Source organism: Meriones unguiculatus, chromosome 4 (genome assembly GCF_030254825.1).
Source record: "Meriones unguiculatus strain TT.TT164.6M chromosome 4, Bangor_MerUng_6.1, whole genome shotgun sequence".
Classification (NCBI taxonomy): domain Eukaryota; kingdom Metazoa; phylum Chordata; class Mammalia; order Rodentia; family Muridae; genus Meriones; species Meriones unguiculatus.
In genome coordinates this window covers 61,053,007-61,075,510 of record NC_083352.1, presented here as the reverse complement: position 1 = coordinate 61,075,510, position 22,504 = coordinate 61,053,007, and the positions used below count along the sequence as shown (strand labels likewise).

General features: G+C 41.5%; 1 protein-coding gene across 8 annotated transcripts in view; it reads left to right on the top strand.

Moving 5' to 3' along the window:
- The window catches only part of Psd3 (pleckstrin and Sec7 domain containing 3), a 475,055-nt gene that overhangs the window by 166,945 nt on the left and 285,606 nt on the right, over positions 1-22,504 (top strand). The window contains exon 1 of one of the 8 annotated variants that reach the window (XM_060381877.1): positions 8,362-9,151. The exons of the other annotated variants lie outside the window; for them this stretch is intronic. The gene's annotated coding sequence lies outside the window, so the exon portion shown is untranslated. Of the gene's footprint in view, positions 1-8,361; positions 9,152-22,504 lie in introns of those variants that run through there. 8 annotated transcript variants of the gene reach the window in all.

Genomic DNA, 22,504 nt, shown 5'->3' with positions numbered 1-22,504 from the left:
GTGTAGGGGAATTGTTTGGGGAGTAGTCAGTGTAGCAAAAATTTCTTTACTGTTTCAGTGTTTTACTTAGTTTTGGTAGCCAGGAGGAGCTGGCATTTCCTTGTTACTCTCCAACCTATGTCAAAGAAGAAAATTCCCATGATCTCTCATATTCAGTATTTAGTTGGAAAGATTCATTGAGTATTTATCTAACTATGTCTATTGTAAAGTATCATATAGAAATAAGAAAGTCTGCTGAAATCCTGGATCCCATTTGAACAGGAATAGTTAAATTCTTCTAGGATGCTCTGACTGTCCGCTGGCCAGGGAGCTGCGTGTCAGCAGGAAATAGCTCACCTCGCCCTGCTATGTAATGCAATATTTTAATGAAGGAGCAAAGAGCAGCATCTCCTCCCTTAGTGGTCCAGCTTGTGAGTCTCTGGCCCCTAGGGTTTAACAGTGCTGTGTGAAGTCCAGTCACATGGCTCCAGAATTAGAAAGGATAATTAGAGACTTACAGTCACACATGTCCCCATGGGTTCCTTTGTGTCTGGGTGTTTCTTTCTTGCAGGCCAATCAGCCGATGACCACAACTCCAGCCAGTAAGTTCTGTCTGATCTGAAGATTGCAAGCCACAAATGTTGTCATTGTCACCAGGAGCCATGGTGAATAATGTCCATTTCTGCTGAGTTGGGTTTGGACAGAGGCAAAGAGAGATAGTAAATAGAGGAAGGTGTCAAGAACTTCTTTTCTGGGTCTCTCAACTGTAAGAAACTGCCTTTAAAATGCGCTTTGTAGTGTGAAAAATGTGTTTTATATCTCAGCTTCTTAGATTTTTCTCTCAGGATAGGAGCTCGGCAGAAGAGGTAGATTGTATCTGTGAGCGGCTGATACGCCTGAGGGAAGTGCTTCACTGTTCAGTACCCTGAAGTTGGTAGTTGTGGTTTTCTGTCTTCTTCCTCTTACCCTTCCTCCTCCTTCCTCTCAAAAGGAATGCTATGCTTTTTCTTTTTCAGCCTTTTTTTTTCCTTAGTGCCTTTCTGCTTGGGAAGAAGTAAACTGAAATAGCAGTGATTAAAAAAAAAAATTGGTTAAAGTATAATTGAAGAAATGTTTGTAGCACCTCAATTTAAAAGCTGAAAGGCATTTTCATATGCACAGTCACTAGAGTAAGAGGATAGCTGATGATGGAGTAAATTTTTGGTTTTAGTAAGTGTCTGGAGAGGCTCATGGACCTCTGGCCTTTTCTTCTGTCATTAGGGGTGGGGCATTCTGCTGCCTCCTGGTTTAGTAGTGGGTGGAGTGGTTCCAGTACTCTCTGACTGTTTTTTTTTTTTTTTTTTAATATAGTCTAAATATTTTTCTACAGAAAAGGAGGTTCTCATTTTTCTCTTCCTAATTTTTTGAAGTGGTTTTAGTGGTGAAATTATGTTTTCTTTTTCCATTTGAGAGTCCCTGCTTACCTTTATGTGTGGGGAGTCGGGGGAGATGGGGGTATGTGGGGTGAGGACGTGCTCCTGTAGACTTCACAGTTAAACCTAATTTTGAGTCTTACTTTAGTTATTTAGTAGGGCTGTTATTGTGGGAGAAAACGAGATCTTTCCCAAGTAGAAGATAAAATGAACAGGAGCTCTTTTAATGAAAGAAATAACAAATGAGCTAAAGGAAAAAACAATCAAGAAAGGACAAACAAGTGGCTAATACGGTCAGAGGCTTAGTAAGAGAGCAGTGAATGAGACCCTGCTTGCAAGAGTAGCAGGAAGAGTCTGCAAGCCCCTCCCCAGCACCACCTGCAAGCTGGCTTCAGCAAGAGCTGTCAGCAGAGCCTCCCCGCCCTGAGCTCTCAGAGGCTTGCTGTAACCCCACTTCCCTATACAAAGCTCTATTCACTGTGGGCGTGGGGTGGGGGCATAAACATGGGGATTATGGGAGGTGTCAGCTTGGGCAGCTGTTTTCACTGTGGAAACTGAAATATCTTCATCAACCAATGTAGTTTTGGTATATGAATTTGCTCAGTGCTAGTTCATGGTTCACAGTGTGGTCTGAGTAATTGAATGACAAATAATAGGAAAACAGATAAGAAAAATCTTGGTACAGAAAAAAAATATACAAAGATTGGGTCAGTGTTAACTACATGGGACAGGTGGGGTTGGCTTAAAGTGACTTTAGACTTCAAGCATGGGTAGCCACTGAACCCAGAAACTGTCTCAAGTAGTTAAGGACAGAATCAGGGTTTCTAGGAATCACCTGGCAAGTTCAGCTTTAAACATGTTGCATTTGTGAAGTACAGTGGTCAGCCATTAATGGAGGTGTAATGTAGGATTCAAGGTCACTGGAGAGATGTTGGGACCACCCCTTCACTGATACCCACTTTCCAAAGAGAGAGGGTTGGCAAGGATGGTTAAATGCAGGGGAATCTGGGCATTCATTGTGTACCCTACTAATGTTTTGTACAAAATGTAATTTATCAGGGTTTTGCAGATTTTGGTGTGAGGGTAGATGACATGTTGGCTCCTTGGATGAACTTTTTATCAAATGCAGTTTCAAATGATAAAAGTGGAGGTAGAAGCTATGACAAGGAACATCGTGCCTTAAAATTAAAAACTTGAATGATCAATACTTCACTTGGTTGAGATGCTGTAACAGTCTCTTATCCACACACTGATGCAATATTTTTGTTGTTGTTTTGTGGTGGAGATTTTTAATCCTAAACTAATCTAATAGATGTTACATTTCTAATTCAGAATTAATTAGCTTCCCAAAGAAAATACACAGAGCCAGGCCTTGCAGTACATGTCTTCGATTGATCTGCGAGGAGCAAACCTATACATATGTTAGTACTGACACAGAGAAACAATGAGCTGAGGAACATTACCCAAGTGGCTTAAGCAATGCTAAGCCGTATTCCCCACAGAGTAGCAATGGTCTCAGGCATTCACATGATGTTTGGAGCCCATTACTAAGATGCCTGCTCATGCTTTCAGTGGAAGGGTAGCACACACCAGCAGAATCGTAGGCTATTACTTTAAAGACAGGACAGGTAATTTATATTTTCCTTGGCTTTGAAAGTGCTTCCGAGCACTCACCAGATCCTTATGGAGTAACCTTGTCATCTACAGATATGGCTTAAGCACATCTTCATCCTGACAAAGGGACCCCTCTGAGGCAGAGACACTTAAAACAACAGAATAGGAACTCTTCTATTTCAGATGGAATGAAGACTTCATATTTTTCAAAGTCTTCTGTGAGCAAAACACTCTTTCTTCTTCCTCTCCCTCAGGCTCTCTTTAGCGCTGAGGGGAGGGTTTGATATAGACAGACCGCTAAGGGCTGAGTGTTCCAAGGTCTCTCTCATTCTGTCTGGCTGTGGGTCTCAGTATTTTTTTCCATTTGCTGTAGGAGGATGCTTCTCTGGTAATGGCTGAGCCAGGCACTATCAGTGCAATATTTAATAGTCAGGGGAAGTGATAATATTCTTTCAGCAGAGGTCCCTTAATGCCCTCTACAACATTAGATATTCTGCTCTGATGATCAGTTGAGGAAGGAAAAAGATACAGACTGTCTTTGAAGAAATAATTCTCTGGGTCCTGGTAATCTGACTCAGCAGGTGAAGATGCTTGCTATGCAAAGGTGCCAGTCTAAATTCAAGCTTTGGAACTCATGCAAAGATGGAAGTAGAGCAGGGGCTCTCTCTGACTATGATGCCTTCCTTTAGATCCCATTCACCCAACTGGGCTGCCTTGATGTCCTCAGTGGAATAGGATGTGCCTAGTCCTGCAACAACTTAATGTGCCAGGGTGGGTTGGTACCCATGGGAACCTTCTCCTCTGAGGAAAAGGAAGAGGAGAACAGGGAGAGGAGTGTGAGGGGGGAACTGGGAGGAGAGGATGGAGGGCTGCAATTGATCAGGATGTAAACTGTATAAATAAACAAACAAATAAATAAATAAAATTAAATAAATAAATAGAGGGAAAAAAGATGGAAAGAAAGAACCTACTCTAAAAAACTGCTGTCTGACCTCCAAATATGGGTTACGCCCTGTGTGGCCCCATACACATCCACACAACACCACGTACACGCACGCACACAGACAGAGAGAGAGAGAACAAACATCGAAGTTTGGACTCACTGGGCTACAGAGCATCTTTGAGCTGTACAGTTGTAGAATCACTGTTCTCAAAACTGAGGACATGTTAGAAATTTGTGCCTCACTCTCTTTTTCTGGTTCTCTAAAGGTTGTGGGTGTTTTCATTCTGGTCAGCATCTGGACATTGATACTGCTAGATGATTGCAAAGTGAAGCCTAGGTGGTCAAGGCTCCTGCCACTCCCTCCTGTGAGCCTCAGACTAGCAGCAGAGGTTCAGGTTAGGGTGTTCCAGACCTGACTCTGGACTCACTTAGTGGCATTTGCATTTCAGTTGGATTTTAAAGCACTCTGAAGTTTAAGAAGAACTCACAGGAACCTGATTAGAGGCAGTGTACAGAGTTGAGCAGCATGGAGTCTTTTCAGGTCTAATGCAGCAGTGGGCTTGTGGTAGGGAGACTCTTCCCTACAGACCCATAAGCACACAAATGAATTTCTGTATATCTAGTATAGTACAAATGGTGCTAATCTTTCCTCTAGAAATATAGGGACTGTCTTCCTTTCCATCTAGGAAAACAGCATGCTGCCATTTGGCTCTTAAGTGTCTTCCAGAGCTTGGTTGCTAGCCTGTGGTACTATCCCAACCTATGAGAGCTTCCTACTTGGAGGAAGTGCAGTCAGGAGAGGGAGGGCATGCCCTTGATAGGGAGGTTAGGGACTCCAGCCCTTCTTCATTCAGCCTACATGAGGTTCTCTTTGACTTCATGTGCTCCTGTAAATCATGAGGTCTTGCCTTGCCACAGATCTAAAGCAGTGGGACCAAGAGACCAGGCTGAAACATATGAAACTATGATCTCAAGTAAATCTTTCCCCTTTTCAAATTGACTCAGACTTTTTTTTTTTTTCTCAGAAAAGTGCAAAGCTTATTAATGGTGAAGTATATGGATTCTTTTTGTTTTGTTTTAATAAGTTTATTTATTCACTTTACATCTCAAACATAGCCCCCTCCTGGTTCCCCCTCCCACCATCTTCCCCTTTTCCCCTCTCCCCTTCTTCTCAGAAAAGGGGACTCTCCTCATCAACCCACCTCAGCATATCACATCACATCAGGACTGAGTGTATCCTCTTCAACTCAGGCCAGGCAAGACAGCCCCGCTAGGGTAAAGTGATCTAAAAGCAGGCAATAGAGTCCATGTCAGAGAGCACCCTGCTCTACTTACTAGGGGACCCATATGAAGACCAAGCTGCCCATTGGTTATGTATTTGTTGAGGGGCTAGTCCATGCATGCTCTTTGGTTGGTGCTTCAGTGACTGTGAGTCCCCATAGTCCTACGTTAGTTGACTCTGTTGGTCTTCGTGTGGAGTTCTTGTCCCCTCCAAGTCCTTCTATTCTACTTCCCCCCCATATACACAGTTTCACAAGATTCCCCAAACCTCTGCCTAATGTTGGGCTGTGAATCTCAGTATTTGTTTTGATTTGCTGCTGGTTGGAGCCTCTCAAAGGACAGCTATGCTAGGCTTCTGTCTGCAGGCACAGCAGAGTATCATTAATAGTGTCAGGGTTTGGCTCTCTTTCATAGGGTGGGACTCAGGTTGGGCCAGTCTTTGGTTGGACATTCCCTCAATCTCTGCTCTGTCTTTATCCCTGTACTTCTTGTAGACAGGGTTCATTTTGGGTCAAAGGTTTTGTAGGTGGATCGATGTTCCTCACCCTCCACTAGAAGTCCTGTCACTTCAGTCTCCCATTCCCCTGCTTCTAGTAGCCTCAGATAGAGTCACTCATATCCTCCCAGGAGCCTGTCATGTCGCAGGTCTTCAACTTGTCTCAGAGAGATTGCCTCCCCCCTCAGTTTCCCTTATCTTTCCCAGACCCTTTACCTTCTGCTCCTGCTCTCTTCACGCCTGATCCCCACACATGCTTCCAGCCCCACACCATCTCCTGCCCAGTTCCCTCTCATCATCCACTCCTGCTGCCTAATCTATTTTCCCTTCTGAGTGAGATTCAGGCATCCTCCTTTGAGTCCTCTTTGTTTCTTAGCTTCTTTGGGTCTGTGGGTTGTCTTATGTTTATCCTGTACTATATGGCTAATATCCACTTATAAGTGAGTTCATACCATATGCGTCTTTCTGGGTCTGGGTTACCTCTCTCAGGAAGATTATTTCTAGTCCTATCCATTTGCCTGCAAATTTCATGATTTCCTTGTTTTTAATAACTGAGTAGTATTCCATTGTGTAAATGTATCACAGTTTCCTTATCCATTCTTCAGTTGAGGGACATCTGTTAAGCTCACATCATTTTATTCTTATTCTTTTCTTGTTTGAGATAACATCTTACCAATATGGTATGAGTAAACAATTTACTAAAATGCTGTGAGTCCTCAAAATTTTATATCATCGATAATAATAGTGTTTGAATTACCTTTACAACATCCTCAAAGTCATTCCATGTGAATGGACTATGGTAAGGTACCCTTAAAACATTGTATATGTGTAATGATAATTCTAGGAACATCATATTACTTGGAGATAAGGAGTTATAATAGAAAGCTTACTCTCTTTTAAATACTTCACTAACAACAGCTTTTCACGAACACTGTGACATTTTCTTGCCAAGATCACTATTATAGTCTTTAGAATAGATAGAAGAAGAGGTATTGAATGAATTAATTATATTGTAAAACAAATCTGTGAAGTAGATTTCACTTGGCAATCACTTAGGCACTTTAAGGTTTCTCATAATATTATACTTCAGTACCAGTCCCTCTTGCCTATTAGTCTGTAAGTTTCTCAGGTCTCATTTTGGGGCGTCAGAGAATCTATTATCCAGTTGTGGGAATGTACTAGGAACTGATTTTTGTTGACTGAAGAACTTATGGAGCATCTGAGCTCAGCTGCTTCACTGATAACTGCAGTGCCGGGAGCCAGGCTGAGGCCCTCAGGACAGGGTAGTTGCAGTGCTGTGTCACAAGCATTCTCCTGGAGTGCTGTTTTTTAATGTAGGCTTTGAAGGAGGTTTATGTGTGGAACTGGTTGCTGGGGTGTGAGACAGGGTGGGAAAGATAAAAAGGACCAAGGGGAGACACAGTCAAACAGAGAGATCCAGACAAAGAGACCTTGGTAGAATCAGCAGCAGCTGCTTAGATTTTGGCAGCGGGGAGTCCAGAATGAAGTTTCTTTTCCTGTTAATCTCCATTCTGAACACTTAGAAAGTGTAGCCATCACAGAGCTGATTTCAAGTAAGTAACACAGGTAATGTAGACATAACAAACAATGCAGAAAATAATTAGCTTGTGGTTTCACCATTCAGTCTGGGAATGGAAGCATCCCACCTGGATGACCTGCTCAGGACCACCTCTCACCTGTTTTTCTTTCTGGGGCAGGGTAACTGCTGTGCTGATGTTTATCGTTTCTATTAGACACGTGTCCATGAAAACACATGTCTTTTCACATGTGTTTAGGCTGCATAAGTTGTCATCTCTTTGTTTCCTGTGGTAGGTAGCACTGTTTTTTTCTTCCCTCAACATCTGAAATGCATTTATTTACTTTAAATCCCTAATGCATCGGTTAGTTGCTATGGAGCAGTCATATAATGAATGCATTATAATTATGTCTCTATTTTCTTTTTCCTTTTTAATATTTTAATCAATTAATTAATTCACTTTACATCCAGATTGTAGACTAGTCCCTCCTCTTCTCCCAGATCCCCACCGTCTCCCTTAATCCTCAGAATAGGGGAGCCCCATTATCCCCCATCCCAGCTCTTCTTGTCGCATGAGGACTGTTAGTCCTCTTCCTTTGTGGCCTGGTAGGTCAGGGGGATTAGAAAGCAGGCAATAGAGCCCATGTCAGAGTATGTCTCTATTTTCTTATAGTAATATTTTTGTTATTTGTAACAGCATGGTGATGTTCACTTATTATAAAACACACAGCTTCCTGTGTAAACATTGGAATCTTTCTCTAGGCCTAGGCACATATTTAGGAGTAAAAATTGGTGTGTGGATAGTATAATAATTTTTTTGGTGAACCACTCTTAAAAGTGCTTGCTCCATTTTTCTTTGAGTGAATGTAATTTAATGGGTTTCTGTTTATAAGGTAACTCTTAGTTCTTCTTCCTTTTCCCATCCCTACAAAACAGCCAAGGTTGAAGGAAAAATAGGCAAAGAAAACATCGTAGTCAGTTGAGTCCCCTTTCCTTTCAGGAGCTCTGGTAGAGAATCTGGTATCCATTAGTTGTGTCTGGAGGCTGGGTCTGGATCAGATTGCTCAATTATTCTTGTCCCTGTTCCCCCCCAGATGCTTTTGTGGCAGTTGTTGCCCTTGTCTGACAGCTGTGAGTGTGGCTGTCCACTTCTGGCTGACTCAAGTGGAATTTGAACAAAAGGACAATAAATATTTTCACAGGGAAATTGCAGAAAACCAGAAACAAAGTCATAATGAAACAACAAAAATACTAGCCACTGGAATGTGTATCAAACATATCTTTAACTACTTGTCAAATAAATGAACCGAATTTGTTTTGTAGGCTAGTTCAATCAGGATATGGGAGCTATTAGAAATTCTGTCTTTTTAACATAGCACTTCTGAAACCTTGGTGCTCTTATAAAAGACAGAGCTCGAGTAACTTATTTTAGAATGGTGTTGAACAAACATTTCCCCCCTCTTAAACGGCCACCACACCAATTATACTAAGATGCCTGCTGTTTCTCCCTGCTGCTAGCTCCACTCTGGCTTTTGAAGAGTTAAGCGGGAGGTTTGTGAAGTCATCAGTGACTTCACTGGGTCTGGACTTTTGAAGCAGGTCTGTTGGAGGGAAGCTGCCTCTTTAGAAGGCAGCCTGGGAAGAGGGGGCCGGGCTCCTTCAACTTCTTTCAAGTTCTTATCCCACAGGCAGCCCCCAAGGGATACAGTGGCATTCTGGGAGAATGTCACTGTGGAGTCAGTGTGTAGCAGTGTGCATTCACACAGAAGCAACTTCAGAAGTACGTTAAAAGAGCGCTTATGGAAGATGAAAGTTTGCTGAGCAGATGGGACAGCTCGTTCTCCTCCTATCCCTGACAGATTCACGGGGCAGACTGTTTGCTGACACAGGTAACAGGGATTTGGGTTGAGTGGTCCTGGGTCTGAGACAGTCTGGATCATGTACAGAGGTCGTTATAGAAAATTCCTTGGGTTTGGATTTTCAAATATCAATATAATTTCAAATATAAAGCAATGTAGGACAGTCTTGGAAAAAAAACTTAAAATGCTTTTTATTATTATTATTTTTATTTTGTCAGTAAGGCTGACAGAAGTGAGGAGGGTACTCATTCTGGGGTAGTGCTGGGACACTGGCGTCAGTTTCCTTTGTGGAACCCCTCTGCTTTCTGAGAGGATTACCCATAGCTTGGTGCTTAGACTGTGAATGCATCTTCAGAAGCTCTGCGAAGCTTCTAGCAGGCAGAAGGCCATTAGTTTGAGTTTGCTCATTTAGTGGTACATTCTGTTTCACAAGGATGCCATTCTTATTTCATCACTTATTTTATTGTGTCACTGCTCTGAAAAGAAAGTTGGCTTTGTAGTTAATATGGGATAATGTCATCTTAGAATTTAGGGGTAGGCTTGCTATGTCAATGGATACCCAGTTATCTAAGGAAAAAATATATTTCAGCTCTGCGGTTTATCTCTAGAAAGGTCCCTGTCATGTTCAACAGACATAAGGGACCACAGCGACACTAAAGAGTAAGTAGGGCATGAGTGAGTGTGGCCCACTGATAATCCCCCATCTTCATATGCTTGGATTAGAAGACTCACCCACCCAGACCTGAGAGCACCAGCCCCCGAGTTCTCAGGCGAATTAGCTGATTGCATAGCAGGCTTGTTTGTGTGCATGTATTGGTCAAATTGGCATTTTGTGAGTGGATCACAGATTTTTTTAGCTTCTATTTATAGTACTTTATAATGCCATTTGTTTTATTGGCCAGTCAGTATAGTGTTTTGACCTTCTGTACCTGGATATTTCACTCTCCTCATAAGTGCAGAGAGAATTCATGGACTAGAAATTGTACTAAACATGTTTGTGGGAGGCATAGTGCAGTGGTTAGCAGTCACAGGCCCGTGGCTTTATATTTTTCATCTAGTTCATAGGGCGTGGCCTCTGTCAGTTACTTAATCACTCTGGAAGCTCAGTTTCTTCATGTGTTAAATAAGGTTGAGAATGGAACTCATCCCACAGGGAGGCTCTTGTAAAGACTAAAGTGCAGCGTGTGAAACATTTGCCATAGTTTGTCTATCCTAGGAAGAGCTCCATAAATGTTAACTTGGGCTTTTTTATTGTTTAAGTTGCACTCCTTTGAGTCGGGTTCTCAAGAAGACTTTGTTAGGGAACACCCAGTAGAGTGTAGAAGAGCTCACATTTTCAGCATACTTGAGGCTTTGTCAGGCTCCAGGTAGCACTTCTATTCCCCATCTTCCAGTCAGTCATTTCTCTGATACAGCCTCCCATGCAACGTGATCAGGAGAGAAGGGGTCCGGGTAGCCAAGTGTAAATCCATCAATACTTGTGAAAACTTGTGTGGTTTTGGGCCTGTGATGCCATGCCAGTTAGCATCTTTGGGAAATAGTACTATGTGTGTGTAATGCACACAGGGTGTTAGGAGAAAGGCCTGCTACAATGCAGGCACTGTTCCTGTGTACTCTCCCTAGATGCAGGTTCTCTGTTCAGTGGTGGCGGTTTTTATAGGCTTATCTGTAGCTCCAGCTTTGCCCTTTGGATCTTTCTACTCCAAGGGCTGGCAGCTATGCAGCAATATGAACTGTGCATAGCTTCTTTTTCCTTGGTCTCCTTTTGTGGATGATATCTTTTTCATTATTGAGATTAAGCAAAATTCATGGAAACGACTAGCACAGAGTAAGTAGTGAACATATTTCTACTTCTCCCCAAATTGTTCTATTTCTTTTGTAATAGCCAGGGAAAGTTTAATTATAATTTCTAAATAAGTCTTTTTATCCTGTAGTTGTATTGGTAAAGGTCTCATGTCTAGACTGTGGTTCTAAAACTTTTGATTAAAATACTTTTCTTGAGCTGAGAATGGGGTGTACACCTGTAATCTCAGACTTAGGAATTAGAGGCAGGAGAATCAAGAGTTCCAGGCCAGTCTTGGCTGTATAACAACTTTGAAGTCAGCCATGCCTGAGCCGCTGCTACTATAATGGCAATAACAATAATTTTGTGTTACTAGTTTATGTCATTAATGTCAGCCTTTTTTTTACCTTGATAATAGTTTAGTGCACGTTACAATCCTTATATCTATTAATTTTTATTTTAATCTAGTTTTCAAAATTATGAAAAAATACAATGCCAGTGGTAAAAAAATCAAATGGAAATCCCTGCTTGTTTCCCCATATGCACTTCCAGTTCCCAGTGTATTCTAAGAAGGCAGAGTCTGTGAGGTTTTGGAGGGATTTTATTTGTAACTATCTTCCTGGTGTAGAAGCACAAATGTGGCTCAGAACATTCTGTCAGGTTTGCTAGGGTCTCTGTAGGTCCCTCCTTCTAGTTAGTTTCATGGGGTTTGGAATGTTTGGGAGTGTCCTTGCTTTCAGGGAGCCGCCTGCACAGCTGGGTCATGTCACCCAGAGCCCAGTGTACTTGACAGGTCCAGCTCTGCCCCTGCTGCTGTAGATCATCTGACCAGGACAGAATTCTTAGAAGATAGTCAGGGGCTTAAAATGACCCCGGAAAACGTCAATTTTGAAGTTCTGTGCTCTAGCGAGGGCTTTAGCTGGTCTGAGGGTGGGGTTCACTCAGTCCTTTGGTCTGCTGTTGTGTTTGGCTTAGAGTCACCATCAACACTGGGTGGGGAGAATGTAAAATTGTTAAACTGAACATGGAATTGCAGGACTATGTTCAACTTCCAGCGTTACTGTTTACCATCTGTGGCCTTGGCCAAGACTGCTCTGGCTCTCAATGTCTTTCCTTGCAGAGTGGAGTGACTAGAATAAAATAATGCATATGGGAGTGTTAGACAGTACAGTGCTCTGTGGACTTGTTAGTGTTAGTGGATTGTTATAAGACTGTGGCTCATTCTCATTGGACTTTGGTAGACTGAATATTCATTCGAGGTTTCAGGGAGAAAGTATAGAGTAACATTTGGTGTCTTCGACATAGTCTCATCTCCTTGAGAAGGGTTTTGTCCTTAACTGTACATGAATGCTAGTGGCATGCCTTGAAAGAAGGGGAGAAACTACTGTGTAGTTTCTATGCCTAGAGTGTTGTCAAATAAGCCACCTTTTTGTTTGTTTGTTTGTTTGTTTGTTTGTTTAGGGTATGGTTAAGTAGGAGAGGCTCTAAGAACAGATGTTGACCCCTTCTGGTATTGAATGTCAAAACTGGAAGTCACTTTTTATCTCTCAGTTCCTCATCTTCAAAAGCAGAGGCTGGACTAAAAACCCTTTTGTGGGGGCAGATGTAGTGGCTGTCTTCCTACTTCTGCAATTCTTCTGCTTTGCTTTACCATAATTTTAGAGGGCAATATCTGATTCCCAGATTAAATAATTTCAGAAAACTATTTAAAAATGTATTAATTCTTGGGGAATTTTATGTAATGTATTTAATCGTATTCACCCCAAACTCTTTCCCTCCCTACCCCTGAATTTTTTTTCCTTTCTAATTTTATTTTTTGAAAGCATTCATTGACTCTAATTAATGTCAGTATATTCTTAGATGTGACCCACCCACTAGAGCGTGGTGGATGTTCCAAGAGCCACGCCCTTAAGGAAACCTTGACTCTTCTACCCCCAGCAGCCATCACTTGTCCATAGCTGTGAGTCACACTCAGGACATCAGGCTTTACCCTTTGAGCCCTCTCAAAGGCTTAGAAAGGCTTAGAAAGTAATGAATTAACTTAAGGAATGAGGTGATAGAAGTTTGATGTTGTCCTGCATTTTCTGACATTTTGATAATGGGAAGCTCGTGTGTTTCATGTCATGACTTTGAATTTGACCATAACTAACTTTACCATAGAGATTATAGCTGAGCATTTTCTAAAGCTTAAAAGTGATGGAGCTGCAAAGTGTCCATAAAAAGTACAGCCAAAGATTGTCAGTCTGCACATTAGTATGTGGCAGTAAATTGCCTGGGTCTCAGTTGTAGCTAAGGATAAGTTTAGTGGCCATTCTTGAGTCTCCTCAGATGCCAAATAACCTGAGTTTTATAACCTGACTTTACAAAAGTAACGTTGTTTTTCTTTTTTGGTAAAGAGATAACAAATTTTAGAAGCAAAATACTGAATTGAGAAATAGAAGTTAGCATAAAAAGGATACTTCCATAATTATCTGACAGGAGAGCAGACTGGTACAGTTATATTTGATTCCTGGTCTCAGGAGTTTCAAAGATGAGCAATGCTACCTTGCTTCTGAACTAAGGTCTGATTTGGCTGCCTCACAGTGGGAGTCAGTCACATCCTAAGTTAGCTGATCCTGCCTTGGCATCCAGCTCTCCTCCTGTCTCAGGTCCTCATAACTCTGGAAAGAGACTAAGGACATCTGTCTGCAGAAGCTAGATTATAGACAAAAGGAAGTCCATTGTTGGCCAGTGTAGAAATAATTTCTATCTTATATTGAATCAGTTTTATGAAAGTATCTGAAGTCTTATATAATTATATATGAACTTGGTTACAAATTGAATTGACATACTTGTATCAGCTTATTTTTGATTTTCTAATGACCTCCACTAAGAATGTAGTAGTTTGGCTATTTATGTTAGATCTAGATGTTTGGATGGTAGGTCTTCTATACTCTACTTTCCTGCCTCTGCCTTTCTTTTCTGTATTCAGAATTTTTGTTTAGGTTGCCTTGGGTTCCTTTCCTTTGATAAAACTTAGCAGAGCTGATGAACAGGGGCTGTGGGTTGCTCTGTTCTCATGTCTTTGCCCATATTAGGCCACTGTGACTGTAGAACCCAGAGATTGTTTCCAGACTCTGCCTTAGCCCTGTGTCTGAGACAACAAGTGTCATAGGAAGATCTTTGTGCTAGGTTTTGGGAAACTTGGGCCCTGGCTGTCCATCCCTCCCTCCCTCTGTCTCTCTCTGAAGCTTTCATATACTCATCTAGAATGATTAAGTAACTCAGAGTCTAATCTAACAACACATTATTTGGCTCCATGAGATCATAATATCCTTGTTCCTTATATTAACTCTCTGTGACCAATTGGAATCCAATCTATGGAGCAAATTTAACAATTGAGGAGGCCATGGACTTGGAGCAGCAGAATATAACATGACATTAGCGATAGTGATCATAGATTATTGGATCTTTAGAATTAAGGGAGAAGTGTTTTCCTTTTTGTGGCAGTACTGTTTCAGTTGTCTATACTGGTTGACTTTCGTGTTCTTCCATGGAAGAAATATGTACAGGTTATCTATCGTTGATCTTGAGCCTTGATTATTTTTGAAGCCCTAATTATATTTAGTCAAGGAAATGCAGTGGGCAAGGGAGAGTGCAGGCCTTTATTTGTTCATTTGTTCGGCTGAAGTGCCTGACCATCGTTGGCTCTGTCTTCTTCAGCCTTATTCAGAGGGTCCTTGTTCTCACATGGAGGAAGAGATAGGAAGTCTCATAATATGCATGGCCTTTTATCTCGGAGATGCTGGTCATGTTCTCCCTTGATTCCTAGCTATGCAGGGTATAGATACTGTAAATCCTATATTCATGAAAAAAAATTTCTCCCTTTGTAACTGGAAACAGACCATGAGATTGACATGTTGAAGCAGTGTATTTTCTTGTACTTCACATTAATTCTAGGGTTTAGGACATGTCACCCATTTCTCAGATATCATCTTTAAAATGAGAGAGTGAGGCAAGGAACAGCTATATTTTCTAGAGCCAGTCATGAGCTTCTGATCTTTTTCTTCCCTAGCAATAACGTCCAAGAGGAGCAACAGTGAAGGAAGGAAGAGGAGCTAGGATTGGTTGGGCCCTGCTGTGTCTCCTGTGCAGCCTTTTACCTCTCTGAGGTGGGGCCCCTAAGTCCAGGTTACCACAAAACGCTCTAACATTGATTATTCTTTTTTGGTCAGTATACTAATTTGGTCAGTATACTAATGAGTCAAGATGTCAGCAGTTTGGAGCTCTCTAATTGGAGAGAGCTCCATCAATGCCATAAACATTTGTGGTTCACAGCCCAACTTCCCAGTCCTGGACAGTAGAGAATTTGAACTATTTGTTCTTTTATGTGGAAGGAAGACTGTTCCCGTGTGTGTGTGTGTGTCTGTGTGTCTGTGTTTCTGTGTGTCTGTGTGTTTATTCAGCAGAAGCCTCAAGGACACTCACTGCTCCAGAGCCTGTGTTAATGTGCCTTTAGGCCTTTAGGGCCAAGACCTATTTGAACTTTTCTCCAGGGAACTTTTTGCTTTTTGATAATGGTAGAACCAGTCAAAACACTTGCATTATAAACTGTGTCTATTTTCTGGATTTGAGGCAATTTGCCTTTTCCCCCTTAACTTTTACTGTTTCACAGGGAAGATTTGGAGTTGACTAATTGCCTCATTTCAAATATGCCTTGTTTCCCTTGGAGGTTGCTTCTCTCTCCAGCCCTGTCAGCACTTACCTCACACCAGCCACTTAGGTGAACGTGAACAAATAGTGAAGGTTATTGAGTGTACTTGGCTGTCTGTTCTAAGAGTCAACAGAACTTCAGTGGATTGAACCCAGGGTTTTGTATATGCTAGGAAAGTGCTCTTATATTGAGCCGTGTCCCAATAGGACTTACCTTACATGTTTCTTCTCTTAAAAACAAGAGCTTCAGTACATTTTCCTGTCAGATTTTTTATATTAGGTGGGCAGTTGATTCATATGAGTTTCTTAATCCTGGTCTTGAAACTCAGGAATCTCCCCTTGCAGGGAACCTGAGGGAGAAGAAGGTCAGAGGGTAACTTTGGCTGCCTCCTGAAAGGGTGACACAGTTAACAGGTTGTTGCTGTGGTGTTTCCAGGGACCCCCTCAGGTTAGAAACCTTTGGCTGTACTGGGTGTGATGGCTGGGAAGAATGCTGCTGCCATGCCTGTATCAACAAATCTGGAAAGAAAGACAGGTCAGGTCAATGGGACACCCTCTTCTCTGGGCAAGTATAGGCCATGATTACGGATGCCACCGTTCATTGCTGATGTTACTGTTCCCAGGGTTTTAAGGTATAATATCTCTGAAATGCCTGTAGATGCTAATCTTCTAAGAATAATGGTCTCAACTAGAATGGTATTGATGGAGCAGGCTTTTTGTACTTGAAATATTGTAGTGTGCATTCATGTGTACACTTCTTTCCTCATCTTTTTCCTTTAGAATATACTTTCCCATCAAGTAGAACTTTATTTGTTTAATTTTTATTATTTTTTCTTCTTCACAATTTATTCACTATATACCCCGATTTAAGCTGCCTTCCTCAACTCTCCCCCGTCCCACCCTTCCTCCCTCTTCCCCCATCCCCTTCCCCTAGTCCACTGAAAGAGAGAGTTCTTCGTTATAGCCATCTGCCCATAGCTTGTTAGGGTTCATCAGGACTGCCTGGATCCTCTTCCTCTGTGGTCTGGCAAGGCCACATCATTCAAAGGCGAGTAATCAAAGAACAGTCAACTGAGCGCATTATAGAGGCAGCCCCTGCTCCCCTCACTCAGAGATCCACATGGAGACTGAGCTGTCAATTGGCCACATCTGAGCAACTGGGCTCAGATCTTTTAGCTTTGTAGGTCTCTTTGTGGGGCTCCTGTCCTCTCCATTCCCGCTATTCCTATCCCCCTCTTCTTCTATAAGACTCCATGTGCTCTACCCAAAGTTTGGCCCTGAGTCTCAGCATCTGCTTTGATCCCCTTTTGAGTGGATCCTTTCAGAGGACCCTCTATAGTAGACTCCCATCCTGTTTCCTCTCTTCTGCCGCTTCTGGTGTCTATCCTGTTTGCCATTCTGAATGCGATTTAAGCATCCTACCTAGAGTCCTCCTTAGTGTTTAGCTTCTTTAGGTCTGTAGATGACTATTATATAACATATGGCTAATATCCGCATCATGGCTCTGCAGGATTTATATAGTAAAAATGGCCATTTTACCAAAAGCAATCTACAGATTCAATTCCCCTAAAATTACCAACACAATTCTTTACAGACCTTAAAAGAAAAACTCTCAACTTCATATGGAATAACAAGAAATCCAGATGGCTAAAACAATACTGTACAATAAAAGATCTTCTGGAGATAGCTCCATCCCTGATCTCAAGCTGTGTTATAGAGCAACAATAATGAAAACTGCATGGTAATAGCATAGAAACTGACTGGTGGATCAATGGAATTGAGTAGAAGGCCCAGAAATAAAGTCACACACCTATGGATACTTGATTTTTGACAAAGATGCCAAAACCATACAATGGAAAAAAGATAGCATCTTCAACAATAGGTGTTGGTCTAACTGGAAGTCCACATGTAGAAAAATGCAGATAGACCCATATCTATAACCCTGCACAAAACTAAAGTCCAAGTGGATCAGAGATCTCAACATAAAACCAGACACACTAAATCTGTTGGAAGAAAAAGTGGGGAAGACTCTCGAACTCAATGGCACAGGAGACAACTTCCTGAACAGAACACAAACTGCTCAGTCTCTAAGATCTACAATTAATAAATGGGACCTCGTGAAACTGAAAAACTTCTGTAAAGTAAAACTTTATATAAATAAGATCTTAGAAAATGTAGGCGAGATTTTGAACTCATGGCAGTACACTTTAATATTTGAGTGCAAAATCTTTCCCCACATTACCAAATGAGCTGGCCATTGTAACCAGCTTTGTATGTAACAGGTGTTTCAGATCCCAACCCTGTAACTGTATTATTTTCTTTATACCAAAAGTCAGTGTTCTGCTCTCTAGCTTATCTAGAATTTGACTACACACTTTCTCTGGATTAAAATCTTCTCTGGAAAGGTTCTGGTGCTCATGTGACTTATAAGTTTTCCTTATAAGTCATTGCTTATTACTTCATGTTTTCCTGGTAATCCTATTTTTCCCAGTGAAAGTAGTCCAGCTTATTTAAGAAAGAGTTGAGTAGCAACAAGTTACGTATTTTCATTTTCATTTTCTATTTCATAATGTTTTCAGTGAAAGTGATTCATTTTCAGTGTGGTTTGAGTCCAAGGGTCCAGAAAATAAGACCTACACATATGTTAGACAGGAGGAGAATAAATAGCTGCGATACTTATATTTTAAATTATTTGCATGTAAAGAGAAAGGGCTTTAGATACCCTGCAAGGAGTCATTGAGAAGTTCCCGCTAGTACAGAAGCTTACACTTAAAATGAAGATATGTGTGCCACTTTTAAACTGTTAGTTAGTATTGCAAGAGTGAAGAGATGAACTCCCGGGCAACTTCACTTTTGTTTAGAATTCCGAAGGGACCGAAAGGAGGAGGGGAACTTCATCCTCCATTCTTTCTGTTGGCACCATCATATTAGAAGAATTAAGAGAGACCTTGTGGTTTTCCATGTGGGAAGATAAGTCATTTAGATCATTATGGGTAATTTTACATGAGTTAAGGGTACTAATTGAAGCTCTTACCACGATTGGAGTCTCATCAAGCTAGTGTCTGCACATCTTTCTTATAGGACCAAACTTTATGCCAATGAGCAGAATCTTGTGTAGGGTTTAGATCTTGTATATGTTTTTTTAAGTACTTTCCATCATAGCCCAACATGGCCATTTCCTGCAAATATTGCCCTGAGTAAAAATCCCTCTGTTTCTCTGTAAAATACTTGTAGTAATAACTCCTTCTTGAAGCTGTTAAGAGTATCACTTTAGACACCAGTACCAGGAGCTACTATGTGCACAGCCACGGTCAGCATCAACCTTCAACCTTCACTGTGTATTCTTGTATGCTGCCGTGCTCATCAGCTTATTTCTTATAATCACAGGGTTCATATTATTAACAAGGGACAGAGCAAGCATGCCATTTTTGTTTGTTTGTTTTTCTTTTATATTTTATGCCTACTTAGGTGTTTGGTCAGAAGTACTAGGTGAGGACTGAAAGTTTATCTTAACAGTATTATGAGAACAGGTGAAAGCACCATAGAATACACTTTTGTGCAGTATCTAAGGACAGATTTTTATAATACCTTGTTATGTGAAATTGATGTTAAATGAGAGTTCTTGTTACCGTGTTATATGAAAGTGGATGCAGGGATAAAATGTGGAAACTTGATTCTCTGGCCTATGGCTTTAGGCATGCTGTTGTAATTCTTCATGTTGTATTATGTCTCTACGGAGCAGTAGACTTTCCTAATGCGCTCCTGTAACCCTCCTGATGAATCCATTAATAGTTATACCAGAGGCATAGTACTGAGTGTTACATCATGGAAAAATCAACATGGACATTGAGTATCTCCTTGTGAAAATTAGAATGATAGGAAATTGTATACATCTGTGTGTAAAAGTCTGCTGAAGGAAGACATTTGCAGCTTAACATTTCATGAGATATTCATAGTTCGTGAACTCATTCCTTGATCACTAATTTTAATCAGTATTTATCTTAAAGGCACATTTTCGCTATGTTGTCCAATCTGGTGGTAAACTCAAGGGTTGATGTTTTCCTCCTGGTTTCCACATAGCTGGGATTATGGTTTGTGCCAGCACACCTGGTTTCTCCTTCCCTAATACCCGAAGAGCTCTTCTTGGTGGAATATTGAAAATAGAACTTTTTGAGCTAGAGTATTGGTATGTAGCTCAGGCTGGCCTTAATTCAGTATTCTATCTCTTCCCTCAATTTCCTCAGTGCTGGGATCATAGGGATGTTTGATCATACCTAGCTGAAATTGTATAATTTAGAAAAAAAATCATTACTTTTATTTGAGTGTGTGTGTGTGTCTTTGTGTCTTTGTGTCTTTGTTCATGTGCATGTGCTGTGGTGCATGCATGGAGGTCAGAGGACAGCAGGTGGGAGTCAGTGTTCTCCTTCCACTTTGTGAAATCCAGAGTGCTCTAAGAAAGGGCGTAGGCCTTTGATGTAGCATTTTTATGCCTAACTACTATCTCTGTTTCTTAGTAGTCTCCATACCAAAGAAGGATTATAAAAGGTCACATAAACTTTTAGAGGTGTGCCATCTTGGGCTCGTTTGGGTTTTGGAGAGTCACATAGTGATGCTGTAAAACATGCTCATGGTTTTGTCCATGCTGCTGTTGTGGGTTTCTTACCTGTGCCATGATACTGGCAAGCTGGTCCAGCAGGAAACTCTGGGCACTCTTTCCTTCCTGGTATTTCTGGTCTTCTTGAAATATTGGTGAGCATGAGAGGATGGTGACGTGTTGTTAGGGGACTGTGGCCTGGAGACAGCAGAGGGGCCTTTACGCTGCCCTCCTGATGTGACTGGTGGACAGAGCTGCTCAGTCAGCTTTCCCTCCCTTACATCTTTATTAGTCTGGAGTATTCTTTTCAGAAGTAGAGTTTTTAATTAATCAAAGAAAAAGGATCAGTGACTCTTGTTAGTTCATACATATAATTCACTTTATTACCCTGATACACTCAGGCAGTCAGGTTTTCGCACCCAGGTCTCCTTCCTTGATACTAGAGACTTTTTCTACCTCTCTTTCTGAAACGTCCTGAGACACTTCATTCTGATTATCAAGGAAGTTTGTGAAAATCCCCTGAATTCTTTATCATATTAGGAGTCATCCTAGCATGATTTAGTGATAGTAGCTGTGTGTAATTCACTAGTCCCGGAAAAGCTCACCTCTACACTTGCAGCTGTCTTCTTACCCACTTCCCAATGCCTGCACTTCTGTCTACATTTCCCCAAAGCATCTGAGCCCTTTTCTTCACCATATGCCTCTGAGCTGGTGGACTTTAAATTCTTCATGGGTGTTCACGTGTGTGTGTGTGCATGCGGGCGTATGTGTGTTCATGTGGGTATGCGTGTTGAAATAACAAACAACTTTTAAAGTAAGGAAGAACAGTTCTACCAGCTGGTTAAGAAGCTTTGTCAGAAGCTTGAATAGTGGTTTGCCAAGCTCTACTCTGTGGACTCCCTCCCTCCTACTCTGAAGATGCTGCTCTTTATTGTCACCAAGAGATGTGGCTTACCCCTTCCATTCGTGGGCATGCTGCTCTTGGCACATAGGAATGTAGTTTACACATTGGCAGCTCTCCCCAGTCTGTCACACTAGTGTGCTTCCTCAGGCAGCCAGCTAGTGTGGGTACTACCTCACTGCCTTAAGCTGAGCTCTTACTGCTGGCCATGGGTTTGCCAGGTAATTTTGGTTGTAAGCTCTATTTTCATCCAACAGAAATCATGTTTTGTTGTCACTGTTTGCTTGTTTGTTCCTTTTGCTTTATATTCTTAAGACCTTTTTTGAACACTTTAAGATATCACATAATATTCTAATCAACTTAGTTGATAGTAGGGTATAATAGAATTTTAGACATAGATGGGATATTCATCTCGTCTTGTAAACTCCCCACACCCAGGACCTGCACGCATGCATGGACACACACACACCAAAATTCTATGTACGTAATTTTGAGTCAAAGAAAAGGACAGTTGCCCAAAGTAACACAAATATTGATGAAACTGGATCAGCATTTAAATTCTTCATTTATGTCATTACCATGCAATTTTCCATTTGACCACTCTGTTGATTTTCAGGGTTTCCCTTCCCTTCTCTCCTTCCAGTCCTTTTAGCCATAGCCACTCTTCTCCCAATCCTCTCCTGTTTTCTTGAGAAAAGGGGAGGCCTTCCATAGGTATCAACCATCCCTGGTGTATCACTCTTCATGAATCTCCTAGAAGGTGCTAGCCCCATAGACCCCCGAGTCCCCAAAGTCAGACTGTGGAAACACATCCCAGCTCTGTCACACTTACTACTAGGATGTGTCTCATTTTCATCGTTTGTCGAATGGACATGGAGTTCTTATAAAGATTAAATGCCAGAAAATTCTCAGAACAGTTCCTGGAATGATGAAGGTACTTAATACCTGTTACCTATCTTTTTTGTCTGAGTGCTTTGAATGGCAAAGGAGAGGAAGTACACAGAGTCTATTATAAATGCCATTGAAAGTTTATGTCAGCCTGAGTGAGCAATTAGAGCTAGCTTAAGATTATAAACTCTGTCTCTCTTTTTCTCTCTGTGTGTGTCTGTGTCTGTCTGTCTCTCTCTCATGCACACCCACATGCACACGCATGCACACCCCTGCCCACCTCTGGCATCTCTGGAGGAACTGTGTGTTCATCACATCTTAGCCACTTCTCTTCCACATCTACTGCTGACAGTGATTGACAGCATTAGGCACTAACAGTGGTGCTGTTGGCACATCCTTGTGAGGGCTGAAGATCTGAGTAAGCTCTTCAGGCTTCTTTTCTTGCTTATCATATTCCTTTGAAACATGGAGTAGTGACTTTAAGACTGAAGGACAAAGAGATTAGTAATAGGATCTCTAAAGACT